This window comes from Nannospalax galili, unplaced genomic scaffold (assembly GCF_000622305.1).
Source record: "Nannospalax galili isolate Female #2095 unplaced genomic scaffold, S.galili_v1.0 scaffold1622, whole genome shotgun sequence".
NCBI classification, from domain to species: domain Eukaryota; kingdom Metazoa; phylum Chordata; class Mammalia; order Rodentia; family Spalacidae; genus Nannospalax; species Nannospalax galili.
Genome location: NW_008348203.1, coordinates 650,839 through 675,456, shown reverse-complemented (window position 1 = coordinate 675,456; position 24,618 = coordinate 650,839). Strand labels below are relative to the sequence as shown.

The window sequence follows — 24,618 nt, the reverse complement described above, 5'->3', positions numbered from 1 at the left end:
ATTCAGCCTTAAAAAGAAAGAAAATCATGCATCATCTGCCATAAGATAGAAGAACCTTGAGGGCATTATGGTAAAGGAGGTAAGACAGTCAAAAAAAGGAAGGACATCCTAAGAGGTGGGCTACTTCCCTCTCCACCGAGTCCCAACTACTTGGGTTCAAATCCCCATTCTGCCTCTCAAAGATGGCATAACTTCAGGTAAGTTACTTAACCTCTGTGCTTCTGTTGCTTCTGTAAAAAAAGCTCATGGGCAGTGGTGAGGATTAAATCAATAAATATCTGTGAAATGCTCAGAACAGCACCTGGCACTCAGCAGGCGCTTGGAAGCCTGCTCTGTTATTACTGACGGTATGTCATCGCTGTCCTACTTCACGGGGCTGTTTTGAGTCTGAACTTGGCCAAATATGTGGAAGACATTCTGAACACTGGGAAGCCCACCCACTATGATGCTGACAAGTCCATTCTCTTTGCCCCTCTTTGCTTGAAAGGTTTTATCACACACACGCACGCGCACACACACACACACACACACACACACACACACACACACACCGTACATGCACACCCACAGACACAGTTCAGCACAGTTCAGGCTGGGCAAGGGGTAGGGGAAGATTCCACCTGCCTTTGAGGCCCTGTTCTTAGCCTGGAGACCAGGCCCAGGTCATGAGGAGCTGCAGAGGTTCTTGAGGAGAGGAGAGAAGCAGAGTTGGTTCCAGTCTAAGCTTGCAGATGAGCAAGCCCAGGTAGGCAGGAGAGTGGGAAGCAGGGAAGCAGGGAGGGGGAGGGTGCCAGAGAGCTTGGGGCCCAGGCCTACCCACACCTCTGGTCAAACAGTTTTTACCTATGCAAAAAGAGGTTCCTCCTGCCTGGAGCAAGCCAGAACTGCCCGTTCAGCCACTGCTTACCACACCCTGCCTCCCCAGACCTAGGTGCCAAGAGCCAAAGAATAAATCATATAGCCCACTTAGGTTCCTGCCCTGCTCCAACCAAGGACTCAAGGTGCCCTGTTCCAACCCCCGCTGCACTAGTCTCCACAAGTCAGGCTACCAGGAGTTGGTAGTCAGGAGGGCCTGCAGTACTCCTGTCCCCCAAAACCCTTCCTCCTAGGAAGTCCACTCCTTCTCTGGGCCTCTGTGCTGCTTTGCTCCTGTGGATAATATAAACTCATAATTCACATTTCCCTTTTCACTTTGACCACCAGGAAGCACAGCACAGCATCCTACTACTGTGTGTCCATGTTCTGATGTCCCAAGTCTTTAATCTGTTAAAGTTTATCCTTCCCTGTCTCAGACTGTCTATCTTAATGTCACATACATCCCCTTTAAAGCCCTCACAAATACACAATGGCACAAAATGGGTATAAATATTACTAAATATATGGGCTAGGGGGATGGCCCAGTGGGTAAAGTGCTTGTTGCACAGGCACAAACATCTGAGTTCAGATCCCCAACACCCACATAAAAGCTGTGCATAGCAGTGCATGCCTGTAACCCAAGCTTTAAGTGGGGCAGCGACAACTGGATCTTGGGGGCTCCCTGGCCTGATATTTGGGGCAAGGGTTGAGGTGAATGGGAGAGAGCCACAGCAGTCTCCACCCCGTCCCTCTTAGTTTGGTGTCTAGTTACACACAAGACCAAGGAGCACCCCTGCTCCCATCTTAGAATATTCTATAGCCCTGAAAATAACTCTGACAACTTCATCTAGAACTCACCGAGTGTGCATTATACATCAGGTGTCTCATGTGGGTATCACATGCATGCTCACCCTTGCATGGGTGGTGAAGCTGCAAGGAGGCACTCTCCCAGATGCAGCCCCTCCACCTTGGACTTCTAAACTCTAGAACTGTAAAAAATAAACTTCTCTTTCTAAAGTACCCAGTCCCTGGGACAGTCTGTGGAATAGTGTCACTAAGTGGACTAAGACAGGAAGTTAGTGCTGGAGCAGTTGTGTCACCCTGACAGACCTGAGTGAGATAGGGATACAGCTTTGGGACTGGAGGTAGGGAAAGGCTACATGGGTTTGGGGAAGCAGGCCAGGAAAAGCCTGTATTGCCATGAGGAGAGACTTGACGGTAGTTCTGGTGAGCGCTCAGGAGAGGAGCAGAGCTGAGGAAAAGCAAGTGCTCCATATGGATGAACTGAGTATTACACACTGCAGAATGCGGGTGGCAAGGGCCAGGCTGCTGGGATATCAACAGATCGGGGAAGTACTGCTGGGGCTGGGGAAAAGGCATCCTGGCTCCAGTGTGAGGACTTAGAACATCCATGTGTTAGGACTTCCTTGGAGGTGGGTATAAGGGCAATAGACTAGGACACCTGGCAGAAGAAATAAGGACATCATCCAGTGTTCCACAGCTTCTTCTAGTTCATGCAGAAAAAAAGAGAGGAGAGGTGATGGAAAGACAGAACTGATCGATCAGAAGGAAGCACAGGTAAACTTGAGAATCTTCAGGCTGGTCTGTGAAGAATGGAAAAGACTGTTTGGGAGAGAGTGCTTTGAGGGCATGGCCACGTGATTATGTGAGACTGTTAGGGGCAGAGGGGACTGGGCTGTGCTCCTGGAGACCACAGGGACCTTGAGGGCCTACAGGACCCCAGCAATCACCTCACTACCTGCACCACCTCATGACTCTGCTCCCAAAATCCAGTATGACCCCACTGACTGCCCCAGCCATGGCTCAGGTGGGCCCAAGTATGGCTCAACCTGCCACTCTAGAAGACACAAGCCATCAGCCTTGGCAGCATACATGTGGTGCTAATTCTGCAGGCATGTGGAATGCAAAATCTATGGGGCCATTCTAAGGATGCTATAGACAGCATGGGGACCCAGGCAGAGATCAGTCACAGAGGCAAAGCCCCCCAGTGACCTCCCACTCAGGCAATACCTATTGGAGAAGTGGAGGTTTCTCTGCCCCTCCCCCTAGAATCTCCAGGCCAGGAAACTGCAGATATGAGATGCCAACCTGAGGGTCGCTGGCTGGACAGAGCCCAGCAAAGTCATCAGCACAGAGCTCCCTGAGGTCTTGGGGTTTGGGAGGCAACCCCTGCCCCCAGCATGGCCAGGATGTGTGTGGCACATGACATCAAAAGAGATTTCAGTCCAGCTTGAAGACAGAATGCTGATTTCCTAGCTGTTTGAGGGCTTCCCTGTGCTCATCTTTCCCTTTGGTGTTGTATCCATTTGAGGCCTGGCTTCCACTTTGGAAGTGGGTTACTTGTTTGGTTTCCCAGGCTCAGGGCTGGAATGGATTGCCTCAGGATGGCTGTGCCCTCTGTCTCATCTGTATTTCACTCAGATGACAACTCTGGACTTTGTACTTTGGAGGTGGTATGGGAAAAAATTAAGGCTTTGGGGCTCTTGGGAAGGAGGAAAGGTACAAATGAGAAGAACATGAATTTGGAAATCCAGGGAGGAATGTTGTAACTCAAACGTGTCTCTAAAGTTCCTGTGCTGGCAATGGTCCCCAGAGCAACAGTATGGAGAGTTGGAGACTTTGAGAGGTGACAGCCTTAAGGATTCCTGCCCTTCTGGCTTCTCCCATGGGCTGGCATAGCAGAAGACCCTTACCTTGGTGTTTTGTTTTGTTTTGTTTTGTAGTGCTGGGGATTAAATCCAGGGCCCACACATGCTAAGCAAGTATTCTACCATTGAGCTATATCCCCAGCCTCCAGGCTCCTTCATTTTTTATCTTCTAGTCTCCGGAACTACTGAAAATAGATTTCCTTTTCTTTTCCTTTTGCCTTCCTTTATTTACTTATTTTTTGTGTGTGGTGCTAGGAATTAACATAGGGCCTCACACGTAACAAGTAATTCATCTACTGAGCTGTATCCACAGTTCTTTCACTGTTATTTTGAGACCCTATATTGCCCAGACTGACACTGAACTCACTGAGTAGCCCAGGCAGGCTTTGACTTTGTGATGTTCCTGCCTCAGACTCTCAAGTAACTATGATTACAGGTCTGTGACAGCAGGCACAACTACATTCCTTTCTTGATGAATAATGTAGTCTCAAACCGGGAAGATTGCTCAGTGAGTAGAGTGCTTGCTATGCAAGCATGAGGACCTGAGGGGACCTGAATTTGGATCCCTAGCACCCATGTAAGAGCTGGACACAGCCATTCATGTCTGTAATCCTAGCACTGGGGATGGAGACAGACATATCCCAGAAGCTCATTGAGTAGCCAGTCTAGCCAAAATAGTGAGCTCCAAGTTCAGTGAGAGACCCTGCCTCAAAAATAAGGTGGACTGTGAACAGGGAAGACAGCCAACATCAACCTCTGACCTCCACATGTGTGGATGCATGTACCTGCACAAACACATATACACACACACTACCTAGTCTCTAGCATTCTGATATTGGTTCACTAAGTTGATTAACAGTCTCCTAACAGCACTGCAAACTGGATCCTCATGTCATTATCCTTTTGCAGATGGAGAAACTGAGGCAGAAAGTTTAAGTTATGTCTGAGGACACATAGCTGGTTAGTGTTAGAGCTGGACTTTACACCAAGCTCTGAGATGCCACAGACCAGGCTCTTAGCATCTACTTCACTACCTCTAGGACTTAGGTCTAGTACAGGGGCTGAGCCTGCCTCTGCCTGTTTATACCTCCTGGCTCTCCATTCTCTCCAGATGCATAAGTAGGCCCCAGGCCTGGGGTGGAATGAGACATATTTACTCCACATGCAGCAGTAAAGGGACTAGCTGCCAAGAGTGTCACTAGATATTCTGGAATAGCAGGACAAGGGAATAAATGACAGACTAGCTTCAGAGGGTCCCAAGGCCCTTCTGAGTCTCAGCCTCCACATCTGTAACATGGGCTGGAAAGGGCCTGTGGCAGGTTGAACTATCATAATGGGTACTGACTGTCTTTCTGGAACATGACCACAGCAAAGCTGAAAATGGTGGCTGGGGCTGGGTTCTGACTCCTCAGTGCCTTGAAGGGCTCTCTAGAGGCTGCCCAAGGGGCAAAACCAGAGCTGGACCCCAGTGGGCCTTTCCCCACCATCAGGCCAGCTGTGTGACCTTGGTTACTCTGCCTTCTGGCCTCAATTTCCTCTGCTGCAGAAAGAAGGTAATAGGAGAGTGACCGTTTGCCATGCTTGGCACGCAATATCTTAGCCATAACTATTTTATTTATCCTAGAGTATCTTTCAGCCTCTTCAGGGTACCCTCCCTCCTGGTGGGCAGGTGGTGAGGGCCTGGGCAGAGGGAGAAGAAATAGGTACAGAGAAAGCAGGCAGAGCCCAGGCACCAGGTTAAGCTGTGGGAGCTGCCCAGGGCTCAGCTCACACTGTAAGAGACAGAAGAAAGCTGCCCACTGCTCAGAGTTTCCCACTGAGGAGGATCAACATACACATGCACACATATATCCATCCCAGCCCTGTCTCAGACAGCCAGAGCCAAAATAAAAGCTGTATTTAATCTCGGGGCTCACCTCAGGCACAGGACATGAGTAGCTTTGATCCTTTCTGCAGTTGGGGTCAGCACACATTCCCCATGTGAGCTTCCAATGTGCACATGGAAACATCCACCTTTCATGGGAAGAAATGATGCCAGGAGTGTGAAGAGCCGAGGCTGGGTGGTATGTGGAATATATCATACCCCTCTTCTTCCTCCTCCCACCCTCCTCCATGGACCAGGCCTCTCATCCCCACCCCAGCATCACCAGGGAGGCTTCCTTGTGCACAGGAAAGGCGGCCTCCTCATCTCACTGCTCAGAGACACAATCCTTCTGTGCCACCTCCACCCTAGCAGCTGAGGACACCTATCTCTGAAGGAGGGACAAACACTGTCCAACCTTATACCCATGTCATTCCTCCCCAGGAGTGCTCCAGGAAGCATTCCAGCAATTAACATCTAGAGGAAGGCAAAGGGGACTGAGTCACCTCCCCCACCCAAACTACAGGGCCCAGTGTGGAGGACCACGTATCACTCACTCCTACCTCAACTGATCCTGCTGCCCACCTACCCAAGGGAGCCATAGCCACCAACACTGTTAGGGACAGCAACTCTGTTGCCGAGGCACCCATTGCATGCATCACGGAAGCACAGAGATGCTAGGAAATGTACCCAGGGCCACACACTCCCAGGTGGAGAGAGTACAAAGCCAGGCAGTTGGGCCCAACGCCTGAGTGCCTCTTCTAGGCTGCACAGCTCGGTCTCCCTCCAGCCCCCCACCAGGATCTTGGAAAAGCTCAACCCTGAGATCTGGCAGGAAAGGACAATAGGTCTCCCTGCTGGGATGGGCAAACTGAGGTGAAAACCAAAAAGGAGAAAGCAGTATTTGAAGCAGACAAAAAATAAACTTTTAAAGCTAAAAATGTAGCTCACTGGCCTGACACCCCACCCCCACCACTCTGTTCCTGTTGAAGCAAAGAGGGTAGCTCTACCTCAGGTCAGCAGCTCAGGCCCACACCAAGAGTCACACTAGGAAACTCAGGCATCAAGGATGAGGTCAAGGGTGCCCAGCAACCCCAAGAGCCCAAGACCCTACCCCCAGGCCTCCTGGGCTCTGCTGCCTCTTCCAAATACCCTTCGGTTACAACCCTCACACTCTGGTTCCCTCAGATAGATGTCCATTTGTGGTACCCAGGTGTGGCTTTACCCAAGACACAGCACTGTCCAAGGCTGGCACAACTCGTGCCCAAGCTTGACTGCAGAGGGAGCCCACATGCCCCATGTGATCCACACTTTTTCCTCTTGCCCTGCCAGATGCTGCTGTAACCACTCCTGGATTTTCCTAGCACCTTTTCCCAGACTCCCTGGTTCCCAGCACACAAGAGTTGGCTCAGTCCAACACACACATTCCCTCAATCCCCAAGTTTCACAGGGCCAGCCCATAAGCCATTCAAAAGCCATATCCAATGGTGCTGACAGCCCTTCCCACCCACCCTGTCATCCCTATGGTCTTGAACCCACCCTTTCTTTGTCCTCCAACCTCAAACAGCATCCCTGCCACTGAATCCCACACATCTGTGGGTTCCCCAAGTCACCACCCCTGCCCATTTCCATTCCTCCCCATGCATAGTGGCCACTACCAGCCCCTCTGGGGACAATGCCTGCAGCTTGAGCTCACAGAACCAAATTGGGCTGGGGCCACTCAGCTACTACAGGAAGGGACATCAAGGGTGGTGACGGAGGGTGGCCTCTCAAAGAAGGCACACTACAGCAGGGGGACTGGCAGGGCCCAAATGCAGAGGAGAGGCAAGTGGGTCACATCCAAGAAGAACAGAAGTGCCCCACTGACTATGGCCTCTTGGTCTCCACATGCATTCCCACTGTCTCTACAATCTGACAGCCACCTTACATCTCCAGGTCACGGGCAGACCCTGGGACCTGGAGTGGGAACCCGGGCTACAGTCCACCTCACCATAGGGATCCACCCCACCCAATCAGCTTCAGCTCTCCTGTCTCTATGCAGGGAACAAACTGCTCCTTCCTATGGTCGTATAGTTGTTGTTGCTAAGATGAATGAGCTAATTAAAGTCTGGAAAGGTTTCGTGAAGACTTAAAAAGAGGTGATAGAGCATGGCAAATTAATAACAATTACTGTCCTTCCTCCAGGCAGGCTGCCTGGATCCCATCCATGAAGTCATCATCTTCTCTCTAAAGTGACAGAGTAGTTGTGCAGGCCCTGGTAGAGGGCTCAGCAGCTGAGGGCTGTACTTGCTCCTGGCCCTCGGGGTCTTCACTGTTTCCCACACCTCTACTGGTTAGTAACTTGTATGTGTTTCATGCGTTTATTGAACACCAACTGTGTACATGGCCTTCCCTATACGGAGCAACACCCTAGAGGTTCAACTTTCAGAAGCCCTCTTTGACAGATGAGATAATGAGGGAGAGGAGTGTCTCACAGAAGGTGATGTCTGACCCTTGGCTCATGACCTCAGTCACTCCTGCCAGACTCGGGAAAGGCACACCATCACCTCACTCCATAGCCTCTCCTGCTCACTTCCCCCATGGAAGCAAGACTGACTCAGCAGACACACTCAGGCCCTGATGGGATTAAAATCCAAAGTCTGCAGGAGTGTCTTGATCATACCTCCCCAGAACTGAACTCAGAAGGCTCTGAGGACTGGGGGGTGGAAGGGGAGACTGAGCAGAAGATGCATGTCTGCCCTAAGACTACTGGCTTTGCCTCACCCACACCCAATAGTGTTCCCTGGGCACAGGAATGGGATCCTCAAAGTGCTTACTCATCTTAGCACAAAACACCCCCAAAGCCAGCTCCCAACCAACCAGACAACCCCCATCCCTAACCTCCACAGGTGAACCTACTTCACCTGGCAACCCAAAACTCTGCTTAATAAAGGGCCTGCTGCTGCTGATGCCTAGGCCAGGCACCCAGAGTCAGCAGCAGCAGACCATGAACCACTTTCCCATCCCCTACCAAGCTGATTCCCCAAACCTTGCCCCCTTCTTCATTCAGTGACCCAACAAAATGCTTCTACCCCCAAACATGGCTAAGGAAGGAAAGGGAAGTTTCAGAAGCTGGAAGAAGAAGAACAACAGCAGAGAGGGGCCTGTACCCTCGGCTGGCCTCATGCACCTCACAGTGGACTGCTTACCTTTCTCGGGCTGTGCTCTGGACTCAGGGCTCCTCAGCAGGACTCCTACAGAGAAACAGCAGGGAAGAGGTGAAGGGACACTCCAACCTGTGCAATCAGCCCCATCCAACTCTCTGTTCAGTCTATGGGCTGGTGCAGACCTGGAAGACTTCCTGGAGGAGATAAAAAACCTAAATTGCCATCTTTTTGCAGAGGATTGTCTTATTACACAAGTACAGAAATACATAGAAGTTTTCTCTTTATAAAAGCTTCAAATACAGAAGTCTGTAAACGCACTCCTGCTCCAGGCCACTTCTCAGAAGTCCAGAGTGCCCTCTGGGATAAGTGTGGTCATATGTACACTGTACATTTGTACAGAGAGGCACGCACAGGGAATACAGCAGGGCACACAGCTCCTGTGTTCCTCCACAATGGATTCGAGATCTTTCCATGTCCTCAGAGAGCAACAATTATTGCTTGTACTAAGTACCTACTGTGTGCTAGACAAGCAGACTGAATGCTCCACATGTTAACATGGTTCTTCAGAGCATGACTCTGACCTGGTACTACTTTGGTCCTCATTCTGTAGAGGAGACTGAGGTGCAGAATGGGTGGTCAGTGAGCTGCACAAGAGTTCTTATGGGACAGGCAAGGAGAGCTCTGCACATGCTATGCAGTACTCTTCCACATGGGGGCACCCCCCCCAGATGAACAGAACCCCAAGGGCATGTGCTTAGAGGGTTCTAATTTTTTGTTTCAGAAGTATTACTGGAAAAAAATACCACCTCTTTGTGTACATATGTAAGTATTTCTCTGGGTACATTCCTGAAGGATAGAGCAAAGGGCATATACAATTTAAATTTTGCTACTTGCTGTCAAAATGCCCTCCAAAAACATCTGTGCTGGTGTGCTATAATAAAAATAGTAGCCAGGCGTGGTGGCACACGCCTGTAGTCCCAACACTTGGGAGGCAGAGGCAGGTGGATCTCTGTGAGTTCAAGGCCAGCCTGGTCTACATAGTGAGTTCCAGGACAGCTGGGGCTTACAGGGAGACCCTGCTTCAAAAAACTCTGGGGGCAGAGGCAGGTGGATCTCTGTGAGTTCAAGGCCAGCCTGGTCTTCATAGCGAGTTCCAGGCCAGTTGGGGCTACAGGGAGACCTTGTCTCAAAAAATAAAAATAATAAGGTAGAGAGCACTTAAGGAAGACACCAGACATACTGGACGACCCCAGAAAAACAAAAATGACTCAGCATTAAAAAATCTATAATGGAATTTCTCATTAAAAATAGGTCAAACTGGCCAGGCATGGTGGCACAAGCCTTTAATCCCAGCACCCAGGAGGTAGAGGCAGGCAGACCTCTGTGAGATGAGGCCAATCTGTGTCTCCACAGTGAATCCATGCCAGCTGTGACTACAGGGAGACCCTGTCTCAAGTCTTAAAAAAAACCAAAAAAAAAAAAAAAAAAAACCCTATTCACTGAGCAGCAGCAATTAGGCACCAAATCCAGTAACATGGGGATGGCATCTCTGTTTTTGCATAATAGGAAATGGAGGATCAGAGAGATCAAGTCACTTATCCAAAGTCACAAAGCATCCTAAACTGCCACAGTATCATGAAAAGAGAGTTACAAGGGAGGAAGGGAGGGGCAGAGGGAGAGAGGGAAGGAGGGAGAGAAGACTCTTGACTCAGTTCTTCTTTTCTTAAGATCCATCCTAGCTAGTGTCTCTCCAGCTCTCTCTGCAGCTGGGCTCCTGTCCTCACCTCTCCACTAGATGGTCTTATCAAGATGCCCAGAATTTCAATTTGGCAAAATCAGTGGTCATTCTCTGGGCCCTGGTCCCCCAGATCTGGGCAGCATCTGACATGCTGATTGATAGCTTCTACCCTGGGAATATGCTTGCCTCTGGCCTCCCAGAACAGGCCTCCCCTGGCCATTCTCCCTCCAAATAGAGTTCACAACACTCAGACACTCTTCTCTCTCCTGACCACTCATTCCTTCAATTTCACAGTTTTGGACTTCATACCCAGCTCTGCTCTCAGCTCCCTCATGCTTAACCCCACTCCCTCCTGAGCATAGCTCTGGAGCCAGAGGCTGATTTGTCATCTCCACTTATTCCTCTAACAGACCTGTCCAACACAGAACTCTTCATCTTTAACCCAAAATTACATTTTGCTCAGCCTTGACTCCTCTTTATCCCATACCAACAGCCAAGGTATCACCAGGCACTGTCTGCTTTGTTCTTCAAACACATCCAGACCCAGACTACTCAGCCACCTTCCACCCCACTCTGCTCCTGCGTTGCTGGATTAGGCTCCCCATGTCCACAACAGCCCAGACTAGCACAGCAGCATCAGGATGTCCAAAGGCTGCCCTACATCAATAATCTCCTCCTGAAGCCCCCAAGGCCCTCAGAAATCCCCTCCCACTATCATAGCGTCCTTCTGGCCTGGCCAGCTAACCTGGTTGTCTACTCCTGGCAGAAAGTCCCTCCCACTCTGATGGAGTCTCCTTTCTTCCCTTCCTGGCCCTGGGTAAAATGCCCTGTCACTCCAACAACTCACTTTCATAGCATTTACCTGCTCCTGACCTTGCCCTGCCTGTGTATATGTGTTCCTGTTCCTTGTCTGTCTCCCCTTAACATAGACCTCAAGAAGCACTGTAGGACTTTGGCCACCTTGGCCACCTTGGCCAGCTCTGAACTGCTGTGTGCACTGTGTGGGGCCAAGTAGATGCTTAGGAACTATTTGAATGAATTAGTGAGTGAATGCATGAATGAGCAGAGCCAGCTCTCCCTGTGTTCTTCCTTGCTGCAGAAGCAGCCTTCTGTGGGAAGTGGAAAGTAACCACAGGGCACCTTCATAGGGTCAGGACACTGGGCACAGGCCAGGCAGTGGCACAGGCAGAACAGTGGGCCCCATAGGGCACCAGTGGGGCCTGCAGCATCCCAGGGATGCCATGCTCAGCAGCCCTAACCAAGGGGCATGTGGAGCTCTCACACCTGCCAACCCGCCCCACTCAGGAGGGAGCCTTGGGGCAGCCAGCAGCTGAGCATGGCTGGCGGGGGGCCAGTATGCCTGCCAACAGCTGGCGCTGCTGCCAGGCAGCCGGGTAATCATGTTAGCCAGCGGAAATTGGTCCAGGGAGTTTTTTCTTCCTTCACCTCCCGTTTTCTTTCTCTTCCCTTCCCCCTTGGAGCTGCAAGACTCAGAAGATTGATCTTCGCCTGAAACGGAGGAGATAACTCGATATAATGAACTCCACTGTCCCTCTTGCTGTTTGGAGCTTTTAAAAAATTTAACAGGGCTGGGGACAAAAGGGGGGAGGAAGCTGTTCTCAGGGCTCTCTGGAAGCCCCCTTGTCCTGCTCTTGGCCCCTCTCCAGTTCAGCATCTGGATCCTATCCTTGCTGCCCCCTGGGATGTCTTCAAAGAACAAGGTTAAAAATATCCCCTTTCTCTTAAAGGTTTGAACAATAATTTTGGTGAGGTCAGGGATGAGCCCCCAATGGTCCTACTTCCACAGCTCCCAGCCTCCTGGCTATCCTCATTCCCCAGAGTCACCAGCCTTCCTGGGGGGGGGGTGGGCAGTGACAGGTTCTCAAATGGCTACTCTCCAGCAGGCCACCTGCCCACTGAGGCACTGCTGTGGGGGCTTTTGTTCCTGCAAACAGCTCTTTGAAAAGCCACCTAATGACACAAAGGAGTCCAGCTCATTGCACCTAGGCACTGTGCCCACCTCACTGGGGTCTCCTTAGCTATCAGTCCCACCTCTTCCTGCCTGGCAACCCTAAGCTGGTGTCTTACACATATTCACATAACTGTTTACTGAGCACCCACTCTATGCCAAGCACTGGACCAGAAGCCAGGACCACCAACCTCTGTGACTCCTGACCTAGTGATAGGGGCAGTCATCAATGACCACACAGGTAGGGGGCACACTGGGACAAGAGCTTTCAAGGAAAGGCTAGGGGGCCCTCAGAGCTTGGACAGTGGTCAAAGAGGGCTTCCTTGAAGTATCCTTGAAGAAGACCAAAGGACAACGACACTACCAGGCTGAGGAGGGAGAAAAAGCACTCTAGTCGGTGGGGCCTCTCCCTTGGTGCTCTCTACCTGCAGAGGGAGACCAGATCCACAGGTTACTTACCTAGGCCTCTCCTCACCTGCCCTCTGCCCACCAGACCCTGTCAAACCCAGCGCCCCTTCAAGGAGCAGTTCAGTGCTGCCTTGATGGCCCTTGGATCAATGGGGGCCTAGAAACGTCTCTGGATTTTTCATCCTCTGCTCTTGGACCCTGAGGACCAATCCTACCCTGACACTCTGGATGAAAGGGATCCAAAGGGCTGTGGGCCCAGGAAGGTCACCAACTGCCCTTCCTAGATGTCCTGAACTCTAGCCCCAGCTTCTCCACAAACAGCTAAGGATGCAATGCTGGCCACCCAGGAGAGCTGCAACCTGTACTCTCCCCAGGGCCTCCTACTGGCAGTAAGAAACCAAACAGCCTGACCTTGTGGTTCTGCAGCCAAGTACCTTCCCACCTCAGCTTCCCTCTGCAGCCCCCTGGGGACTGTGGGCATCAGGGAGGGTTGGAGGTGCAGAAAGCTCAGTGCAATCAGCTCGATGTGACAGGCAACCCCTTGCTTCTAGAAGCAGCCTCCACACAGACCTGGAAAGTTGACCCAGAGTGCCAAGACCTCAGCCAAAACAGATTAAGACGGAGGAGCCCAAAGGAGGCAGGTGTTCAGAGGAGGCAAGAGAGCTGATGGGGCAGAGGTAGAAAGTGGCTTGGGCCTTATACCAAGCAGAAGGTGATGGGGAGTTGGCATAGCTGCACAGCACCCCAAGGGAGGGGTAGGGCCTTCAGTCAGTCCATTTCAAGATGGCAAAGCTAGGCAGAGGAGCTGCTGCAAGGAAGCTAACCAACCCAGCTGAGCCGTTACACCAGCTTAGAGAAGGTCAGGTGCTGCTGAGGACGCGAGTAGGCTGGGCACGCTTTGAGAAGCCTCTGAGAAGGGAGGAAGCCCAGGCTCTCCACTCAGCTTCCTGCAGCCCAGTCACAGTCTATCAGCGAACTTCCCCCTTGGCCTCAGAGAGGCAGAGAGCAGACAGCCTTACAGAGGGCTGTCAGGGGGCCCACCTGCCCCCTTAGCAGCTTTCTGAGGTGGGCATCTGCGTCTCTCTTTATGGAGGGAAGCTGAGGTTTGGAGTTCAAGGGATTTACCAAAGATACACATTCGTTCATGGCAGAGGCAAAATCAGAATCTAGGCCTGTGTGAATGCAAAGCTGTTAACCACTGGAGCCAAACAGGATATAGAAGCCACACAGCTCCCAGCTGGATAATCTGCAAGGTCCTAACTTTTATTCAGTCCACCAGAGAGATGAGGTCACCACACATTCAGAGAAAACAAATTCCAAGGGTGGACAAGCTATTGGAGCAGAGAGGGACTTGAAGGTTTCATCTTTGGCAGAGACTGGGGGAAAGCTGGCCACTGAAGAGCAAGGAATTGCCTTGGTGGCTAAGTGTGGCCATCCCTGGCAATCCCCACACAAGGAGGCCCTAGCTGTGACACTGGCTGGACTCCAGCTGCCTCTAGCAGGCACTGGAGCCACCCCCAAGCAGAGAAGAGAGCAGAGCTTTGGAATCAAGCCGACATCAGCCTAAGACTCTGAACCTTTCTTACAAGTCAGTCCCCTAGCTATGGGGCTATTCCCCTAGCTCTCTGAGACTGACAGTTGCAGTCACTTTTAAAATTACTCCATAGTCAGTATTGCTGTAGGACAAGTATAATCTCACCTATCAGCAACATACTAGGAAGCAGGTATGGTGCAGTCCCTTTTCAGAGGAGAAAATCAAGACAGAGAGACTTAATGCATTGTCCAAGATCAAGCACACAGAGCTGGCACATGGGATGCACAGCTGGATAGCTGCTGTAGATCCTCCAATCAACGCACCATGGTTAAGCCAAGCTTTTCTGCCTCCCAGGCATCCTAACAACCAGACCCACCACCATGCACCATCTAGAGACCCCTCAGATACCCTCCCTGCAGTGAGGCATGGAAACCCCTCCGAGAGTGGAGGAGGAGACCCACATGTGCTGGGACCTGGCCTTATGTCAATAATCTCATATAAAGGAGGCTGGATCATCCAGAAGGAGAAACTGAGGCTCAAAAAGATGAAATAACTTTTTCCAGGTCACTTAGCTGCCATATTTTAGATGCCTCTAGCAGGGATGAAGGAGGCACTGTATGAATGGAGGTCAGTATGTGGTTACCAATGGTTCCTGAGCCACCTGGGCCTGAAGGAATAGGAGCTTATAAGAACCAGGCACAGGATCAATCAGCCAGTCAATAAGCACTGCTGGATGCCTTCCACAAGCACAGGCGAATGAGGAACTTTTCCCAGTCTGCTCCATGGGGTCCATCTCTTCCCCAGCCCCATGCTGGAAGCAACTCTTTTTCTTTCCATAGGTCTAATTCCTGCACAATTTTTTTTCAGCATTGCTACCTCCTGCAAGAAGCCATCCCTGATTGCCCTTGTATCCCTCACAGGACCCTGAACTTGTAGTCTGTTTGAGACAGACCTAAAAGGCAGAACCACCCCCACACCACTGAGGTGAAGGGTGGGTGGGTGCAGGAGCACTCCTGTGGGGGAGGGAAGCCCCACCTGGAGGCTAACAGGCCCCTGCCCCTGCAGGAACTCAAGCAGGAGCTGACTGTGCCTGCTGGCAGCAAAGCTTGCATGATGGATGGCACCATTCAGGGAGAAATAAATCCCGAGGCTCGTGTGCCAGGTGAACTGGGGGGTGTATTCATTTTAGAGATGCTTAATGAATGTGCTGGCTGCAGCAGACAACAGTGCATACATCTGCCTGCCACCCCCTCAGCTCCTCACCAGGGAGCACCCCAGCCAACCCCAGGCTTAGACCTTTCTCCAAGATTTCTCAGAATCAGGGGTGGTGGGTGCTGAAGGAGCCCAGTGATTAGCTGGTGCAGATCAAAACTCCCATCACACAGATAGCAAAACTGATGCCAGAGGGGATGCAGACTGTCCCAAAGTCACTCAAGGAATAAGACTCAAAAGCCCAACAGAAGTCAGTCTCCAGCCCCAGCCTCATGGCTTCTCCAAACCCTCCTCGCACAAGTGCTGCTGAGTCCTCTGAAAGAAAATCTTAACTACCTTGTTACTTGACCTCAGTCTGCTCCTCTAGAACACCAATCCAGATACCTGAGTACCCCTGCTCCCTCACCAGGCCCAGCATGACCCATGTCTCCTCTTTCTTCTACCCCTGTCTTCACAGCCAAATTACAGCACACACCCAGGTCTCAGGAACCCATTTGGTCATTTGAAATGGCCAGGAAACACAAGTCTAGGGGAATGTGGGCAGGTCCTCCAGCCCAGACAGAAACGGTCACACTCAGCTTCTCATGCCCTGAGACAGACCTCCAGACTTCCCCACCTGCATCCATCACTCGCCCACTTTGCCCAAAAACCCCACATGGTTCTCTGAGCAGGGGTCAGGCTGGCCTTGTCTGCATGGAGTGTTCACCAACTCCCAGGTTGGGCTTTGATGGGGCTGCTGAGCCAGTAGTCAGAACAAATCCTTCAATCAAATTAATGAGACACTGATCTCCCCATGAGCAGAGCCCTGGGAGGCCTGGGGGAGGGAAGTGGGAGAAGGGCCAGAAAAGGAGGCTCTATAAGACCCTGAGTCAGGTAGGTCCCCACTTAGTAGCTCTCTGCACTGTCACTATGCCTGAAATGCCACCCTTTAAGGGAAACATTGTTCCACCAAGTTTCGAAGGCATTAAGTCTTTTATGAAGTTGAGACTATCCCAAAGAGAAATGTACCCTTAATCATTCCCACTGCCACATACCAGCAGAGAAAAGGGGGTGTGTGTGACATGAGCACTCACTGTGAGGCACAAGTGAGAAGTGGTTGCCAGTGAGTGACAGAGGTCAGATTTGATATTATACTTTAATCTTAGCCAAAAGGCTGAGAGGAGACAAGACTTAACCCTAGGTGTGGCCAAGCCCAGAGCCCACTCCCTTCCCTTCCACATGACTCTTGACAGAGGCTCTAGAGTCACCCAGAGAAGCAAGATAGGCCACTAGCCACCACAATCCCAGCTGCCGGGCCTCAGGGTGAGCTTGGCTGACCCCCATAATATAAAATACTCTTGGGTCCAGGCTCTCAGAACTGTCCCATATGAGGTCATGTTTTTCACAACACACCATCCTCTGAATAAATTGTACTTTCTAGGATCCTTGGGCTTGCAGAGTTTGCCAGAGAGCAAAGGAACTGTCTTTGGAATTAGGTAACCCAACTTCATGTCCCTGAACCTCTCTGAACCTGTTTCCTCATTTGTAACATAAGAGAGGATGTCTACCTTGTAGCATCACTGTGGGGAGAAAATACTTGGAAGGGCCAGCATGAGTCTCTCTGCCTATGGGTAGGTCAACCCACAAATGACCTGCAGTCCTCAGGAACCTCGGAAGGCCCTGAGGCCTGAGGTGTTCACCACAGAGAGAAGGTCCTGTGCAGTGAACAGGAGCAGGAAGCATAAGATGCTAATCTGGAGAAAGCTTGCTCCCTATTCATCCTCCTTCCCACCATGCTCCAGAAAACACTCATGGCCCCCATGCAGCCCCAGGCCTAGAAAGGGGTCTGAGCCCAATCCTACCTGCTGGCTGCACCCAGGCTACTCTGAGATCCTTACTGCAATCTGGTCCCAGGAGTTACCAGTACCCAGGACCCTATCCTGGGGTTACACCTCACTGGAACTTGTTCCATTTTCTCTGAGGAGTCTCCCACCTCTGGCCTCATGGTCCAGATGAGAACATGGAGGAGGCTCAGGCAGGGCTGAAGCTTACCCAGAGTCTCTGCAACCCAATGGGGCCTGAAGCACAGAGCTCTACACCAGACCTTGTTCCTCCAAAGCTACCATTAAGAAGTGCCTATGTGGGCCAAGCCTCAGGAACTCATCTCTTTCACTCACTCCCACAGCACAGACTGTACCTCCTTGCTGCTGCCTGGGAAGTCTACTCTAGGATCACTTCATAGCCCAGAAGTCCTGGTGGCACCAAGCACTAAGAAAGGAGCAGAATCCTAGTGATTAATTGGCCATTCAAGTAGTCAATTACCTTCTCTTTACCAATGAGGGGTGGGCTGTCTGAGAGCTCCCTAACTGTTGAAACCCACAAGGTGGCCAGACTCAGGGTGGTTGAGAGGTAGCACGGGCCCAGTAATAAGCATTTTCTGAGAACCTACTCAGTGCAGGACCACCCTCTCAATGCAGTCTTCCCAACATCCCTGGAGGGGGGGACCATGCCCACTTTACAGGTGGAGAAAATGAGCCTCTAAGGTCCAGGCACATGCCCTATAATGGATCTGAATCTGGGTCTGCCTGACTTTGAGGTTGAGCGCTCTCCTTTGAAGCCTTCCCCACCCCTAAGTGCTTTGGAAACAGAACCAGAGCTACCCTGGAGACAGAGCCCAGGCCCAGTGTCCCAGATGCCCCTGCGGTAGCCTTGCCAACCCTCAGAGTGTACAGCTGGCAGGGGCTGACTCCAGAGTAGGGGGGCACCTTCTGCCTTCCTCTGTGGCTGCCTCCCTCTCCATCTCTCTCCCACTCTCACTAGCAAATGAGTAAGAAGAATAGAATTACAGTTTGGCTACACAAGACACAGAATTAGCAGGATTAAATATAAATAGCTATTAAAAGTGCCTTATAATTATATTCATTTTCCAGTTATTTGTTTTACACACACACACACCCACACATGTACACACACACACACACGAGCTTGCATCCCCAGCTCTACACAGAGTGGGTGTCAAGGCCCCCAGATGCTAACCAGCCTCCTCCCACTGCCACCTCTTCCTAAGAGCTCTGGTGTCTGCTCTCCCTTTCTCTTCCCCCTCCCTGGTCTTCTTCTGATTCCCCCACAACACTTTCTAGAAGAATGAATGCCAACAATTACCACGACTGCTATTCCCCTGTGCTAAGCTAGACACTTGACACCCATCACCTCCTTCTATTCTACCCAAAGATGTTTTGTCACTCAATAAATATTTGGTTGAGGGCCAAGTGTTTAATATTATTTAATCCCCACAATGCCATTCATCCCTCCATTAAGCATGTACTAGCTGAGCATCTACTATATGCCAAAGCTTGGTAAATGCTAAAAATATGTAAGCCTGCAAAACTCAACCCCTTGCCCTTAAGAAGTCCATCCTATGGAAAGTTCAGAGTCCAAGGAACAGACTGCCATCTAAAAATCAGGTTGGGAGGAAGTCAGGCAGGTCAAAGGAAGCCCAGAAGGAATATGCTGGGGTGGGTATCCTATGAACTGTGAGCTTCTTGAGGACTTCAGCGTGTCTCTTCTATTTTTAGGTCAGGGAGCAGAGTGGGCATGTCATCTGTGATGGCAGGCTGATATGACCTGTGCCAGGCATGACCCTCTGTCATGACATAGTATTCCCAAGTGGTCCTGTCTTCCCTTCAGGCCTCAACTTCCTTCTCTATAAAATGGGAGGAAGGCCAATGTTCTCTAGCTAAAGTTAGGGAGTTAGCACTCACAGAACACTTAAAACTGGGCCTGACATGGGCTTGGGAAGGATAGTAACCTCCATTATTATTGCCATCAAGGACCCCTGCAGTCTTATCAGCTGTGAGAGAGCCTGGAGTGCTATAAGGCGACACACAGAGGGAACGGTGACAAGGCCTGTGATGGTGGGAGTGCCCTAGAAGGACAGCAGCAAGCCTAGAGTCAGATAGGGAGGTGGGACTTCCAGTGGTCCCTGGAGAGCTTCCTGGAGAAGGAGGCCAGTGTTCCAGGCCTTTTTGTCAGCCCCTTGTATGCTGATGACTTCTGATCTTCAGACCCTTCCCTTGGAGCTATGGGAAGACTCCAGCTCCAGACTGTGTTGTTGGGAAAGGGCACTTCCAACACTTTGGCACTTCAATCCAGTCATTCAACCAACTCTACAGCCTCATGGGCCCTGGCAGAGGTTAGGGAAGATGAGCCCCCCCTCAGGAGGCACATGGCTGGACAGTGAGGCAACAATGGGGTACATGTGCCCAAGATGAACAAGGCCCAAGACAATCCCAAGGTAACGGTGTGGTGCCCAGCAGTGACAACCAAATCGCTGGCATACCATAAACCCCAATGTGTTTCAAGAACCCAGCTCTATCACATCACCAAACAGCACCAGTTTACTCTGCAGGTGTGACCAAGCCCTATTCTTGAAGGGAGGTAACTTGAAACCCAGAGAAGTCTGCTGTGTTTTGGCCAAGGTCATAAAGCTACAAGTAGTGGGGCTGAGGGCAGAACATGGACCTATGTGTTCCCAAGCCCTTCCTGGGGACAGAGCACCAAAGAGACTATGCTCCAGGAAAGCACTGGTCCTACCTGCCCCAACCCTCTCTCTTCCTACTGTCACCCCAAGGCAGGCTACCCATCCCACCAACTCCCCACAGAGCTCTACCACTCAGCTAGTGCCAGAAGCCCAACAGTGAAGACTTTGGTCCTAAAGGGGGCAGTTGACCTAATTAGCAGAGGCTCCAGCCTCGCCTTGGTGAGGACATTATTTCATTATCCAAAGGCAAACACAGCCCCATGGTGTCCGGCTCAGGCGGCTGGCAAAAGCAATGCAAATCGACAGGCAGCAAGAGGCCTGCTTTGGCCCGGTCTCCCCATAGGGCACTGGGGATCTGTCCCATCTTTTTGACAAATGCTGAGGAAGAGAAAGGAGTGTGCTTGATGGGAAAGATTACGGGCTGAATGATAAGGCACAAAGGCCCTATAGACAACTACAGCCTATCGTCACTTCTAGATGAAATTGGCTGACCCCAGGTAATGGAGGGAGTGGTGGTCTGGCATAAGGCCAGGCTGCAGCACTAGGAACTAGATGGGCAGCCGACAGTGTCCGTGTGCTCGTAGCCTCAGGACAGGGAGCAGCCCCTTGGCAGGGACACTGCCTACCTTCCCACTCAGGGTTGCTAGCTGCCCTCAGCCCACTGATGGCTTCTCATCACCACTACTCACACAGATCCTCCCCTTTGGCAACCAGGCTGCTTCTCCCTCCTTTCTGCAGCTCTGGGTCTGCCTCTTCCTAGAGGCTTTCCCAGCTGCTCCTGCTCTGCCTCACAGGGTCAAGCCCATAGTTGATGGTCTGTGTCCTGCCCAGTACCCTTGCTGGGGTGGTGGATGTGATATCTGGTACCCCAACCCCTGAGACTGGCATAGAGACAGGCACACAGTAGGTGCTTTTTCAGTGTCTGCTGATAACACTAGAAACTCCTTCTAAAGTTTCTACACACCAATGAGGATTCAGAGGCTAGGGTGTAGTTCAACCCTAAAGCTGAGTGTCTGTGTGCTTGGATGTCACTGGCATTCATCTGGCCTTAGTGTGTCCTCATCTATGCATGGAGAACTTGAATCAGAATGACCTCCGAGGCTCAAGGTGAGCCTGGGTCTGTCCATGGTACTGAAATTGGTGTAGCCCTCCCTGGTCCGCTGGACACAAAGGATAGAAGCAGAGGACTGGGGAGTCACTGAGAGCAACAATGTATCTAGACTGTTGGCTGTGGGCACTGCAAAGGCCTGTTGGCATGAAGGCTGCTCAGTCAGACTGATGAAAGAGGTTCTTCCTTAGCCATTAGGGAACCAACAATCCAGTCGAGGACACTGAACCACACGTAGAACAGTATCTGATAGAGGAGGGGCGGAAGCAGGCATCACCATGTGTGCATACACAAACACACACTCATAGTGTTTATGTAAACACCGTATGGCCAAGCCTCACAGCATAGAGCTTGCCAACCTGGAGAAGGACATTGCCATGCCTGTGCCCCACACCCAAGAAGGCACAGGGCACCCTTTACGGACCATCCTGGGTCCTTCTGCCCTCCATCATGCAAAGGCCTGCCATCCAATCCTTCCTTCTAATGGTACGAGGTGCCTGTCTCTATGAGACAGGACAAAGAAGGCGTGTGCTATGGAAAAGTGGGCAACAGGCCCAGAGCTGGGAGAGAAAGTGGAAGAGGGAGGGGTGGAAGGGAGGCAGGGGGGAAAGAAGGAAACAAGGAAAGAAAGGAACGGACAAAGTAGCAAGAAACAAGGAGAGGGAAGAAAGGAGAGAAGGAGGGAGAGAGGGAAAGAAGGAAGAGACAAAGGGACAGAGGAAAGGAGGGAGGGAGACTAGAAGGGAGGGAAAGAAGGAAGGAAGGATGCTGATTGGTTGGTTGCTTGGTTCCCCCACCACTGAGGAGCAGGTCTTGGCAGGCCCTCTGCTGGCCCAGACACGGTCCTCTTCTGAATAATTTCTCCAGCAGAAACTCCATAATTATGGGTAATAACAATCACTCTGATTTGCATGTATTGAGCACCTTTCAGCCTGAGATCTCCAAGTGCTTCGCCAACATTAATTAATTCATTAGGCATGCCCACCCACCTCCCTGGGACAGCAACAGGCAGCTCCACCCAGAGTGGAGCAGCTGGCTGTGGAGTGCACACACAGCAGGTGGTTGTTCCAGGGGGGCTTGTGTTGGGCATCCTGGGAAAGAGGCTCTGAGGAGTCTGCAGAGTGGCCCTCTGGCTTCCCCACACCCTGCCTCAGGAAGCCCCTCACAAGTAAGGACATCCTCTCTGTGCCCTGCCTAGGTACAGGTTGAGGGTGGCCAGAAGGGCATTAGCACAGCCCTGCCCTCAGACCCACTTGGGAGATTCACACAATTCCCTGGAACTCAGTTTCTTCACCTGTAAAATGGGGTCTCCAGGCATCCAGCCCCAAAGTAGTTGTAAAGCTTGAGTGGTGGGGCCTTCAGACCTGGCCAGGGCTGTGCACAGGAAAAGCATAGCTTTTCCCTCTGCTATCTGGGCCTGTTGTAGGAGACAGGCCACATACAGATACACAAACTCTCCCTAGAGGCCAGCCCTTTCTTTCTACAATCAGACAGATCCAGCCAGTCCCTAGTCAGTCCCCTTCAGGAACCTAAAGGTGTCCCTCACAGCCAAGGGCTCTCAGTCCTAACCCTAAAGCCCAACTCTGGCCAGGCCCCATATTGGCCTTGGAGATGGAGAAAAGACCCAGGAACCTGATAAGGAAGGCAGAGGTTCTCTCTAAAGGCCAGGCCTAGAATCTCATTCAAAGGAGAGAGCTCACATCAGCAGGCTCTATGGCCCAAACAAAGCAGGCCCTCAAACTTATAGAGAGTCACCAAATCCAAGGTCATCTCTGCCAGACCTTCATGGTACAGAAGGTGAGATTAAGGGATAAAGCAGAAGAAGTACAAGCTTTCAAGCCAGTCCTAGGGGTCATATTTTCTAAGGGGCCTTCTGAAAATCATCGTGGCTTGATGTTTATGACTATGTCTTAGAGGAGGGTCCTTTGGGCAGTTTTCCTAAAGGATCCTCGCTCTGGTCTGACACAGACATCCAAATGCCCAGAAAAAGAACACCTGGGGTCAGCTACCTAATTGGACTTAAAGCCCATTCAATGGGAAGAAACTCATGTGTGCTACTATAAACCTACCCAAATACACATAGCTGGAGAGGTCACAGATCTTAGAGAAAACTCCAAGTCTGTCACATCCCAAGACAACTATAATACGGATCCTTAAATCTATAGACAGTTATCACAGTTCACCACCCATCAGAGAAGCTTCTTTTCCAAGAGACAGAGATAGTTACAGAGTTCCACAACTGGTCACACACAGAGATTGTCTGTGAATTGCCCAAGTCTAAGTGGCACATCTAGGATGCAACCTCTACAGTTAAGGGAGGGACTCTAGATAGACTGACTAGATCCCAATGGATGAACTTACACTGAGGGACATCTGGGGACACTAACTTTACATGATAGGCCTTAACACGATGACAGAAGGTATGAACTCCAGTGGGGGGCCCTATGGAGGGTGCCAAAGTGGAAGGGGGTATCAAGATGATTTTCTATATGAAATACACAAAAATTCAACTTAAAAAATTTTTTAAAAGAACACCTCGGGTCAGATTCATCTGGTACCAACCAGACATAATAATCACTGGCTTCAGAACACAGCACCTAGGAGTTAGGTGTTAGCCACAGCAAGACTGTGGTAATAGTGGGAACACTCCACGGAGAGAGGCTGGGCCCCTGTAGTCCTCGTGGAGATGACGTTCCAGCTTTGTGCCTCAATTTCTTCTGTCGGTGGGATATTGCAAAGATCTAGACAAGGTCGCTTTGATCTAACAATGCCAGGTAGGTACAAAGATCTCATGGACCGTTTGTTTTTCCATGCAATGTTCTATTCTCTCCATGAACCCTGAGTCACAGAGATGTCACCTCAGATCCTGGAGGATTGGAGACAAGGTACAGAGACAGGGTAGAGCCAGCAAAGGGGCAGAGGCTGCTATGAGATGAGAGATAAGAGGGGCAGGAGCAGCTTGGGCCTTCTAGCCCAAGCCAAGCCAGGGCTAGCTGGAACTCCCAGAGTCTGGGGGTGCAGCCCCTCACCTTGGCATGGGCCTCAGGCCCCAGGCCTGGTAAAGAGCCCAATCTCCAGCTCGTTAGCCAAGATCTGCTCGTTAATCACTGCAGACTGCCTCTCCTTGCCTTGGCTGTGTCAGGCCATAATAATATATGAAGAACATTCATTTATTCACCAACTTCCCACTCAGGAAAAGATATATGGCACTGTAGGAAAGGATTTATCCTGACATCCAGCTTTCAGCAAAGTGAGGCTAATTTAAACATTTAAGTCAATGGATCGCCCCTCCTCTCCCCCCTCCCAGTTTTTTTTTTTTTTTTCTTTTTAATGGTGGGAAGGTGACGCAAGGGAGGGAGGTTGAAAATGTACCAGTCCACATGGCTTAAGGTTGTAGGGAAAGGAGAGGAAAAGGGTGGTTATTGGGGTTCCTTCTGGTTTATCCCCAACCATCTCCCCTTCTTTTCCAGTTACTCTGTGACCCTGGCAAGCTGTTTACCCTTTTGTACTCAGTTTATTCATCTGAGAAATGACCATAATAAGTGACACTTGTGAAAATCAAATGGAGCCAACACACACACACACACACACACACACAC

At 50.9% G+C, this 24,618-nt stretch overlaps 1 protein-coding gene across 10 annotated transcripts in view; it reads right to left on the bottom strand.

Moving 5' to 3' along the window:
- The window catches only part of Lingo1 (leucine rich repeat and Ig domain containing 1), a 181,068-nt gene that overhangs the window by 102,207 nt on the left and 54,243 nt on the right, over positions 1 to 24,618 (bottom strand). For 2 of the 10 annotated variants that reach the window (XM_029569221.1, XM_029569223.1), the window contains exons 3-4: positions 8,574 to 8,725; positions 5,441 to 5,537 (exon numbers count right to left, since the gene is read on the bottom strand). The exons of 2 other annotated variants lie outside the window; for them this stretch is intronic. The gene's annotated coding sequence lies outside the window, so the exon portion shown is untranslated. Of the gene's footprint in view, positions 1 to 5,440; positions 5,538 to 8,573; positions 8,726 to 24,618 lie in introns of those variants that run through there. 6 more of the 10 variants (XM_029569216.1, XM_029569224.1, XM_029569218.1 and 3 more) reach the window with 5 other exon arrangements.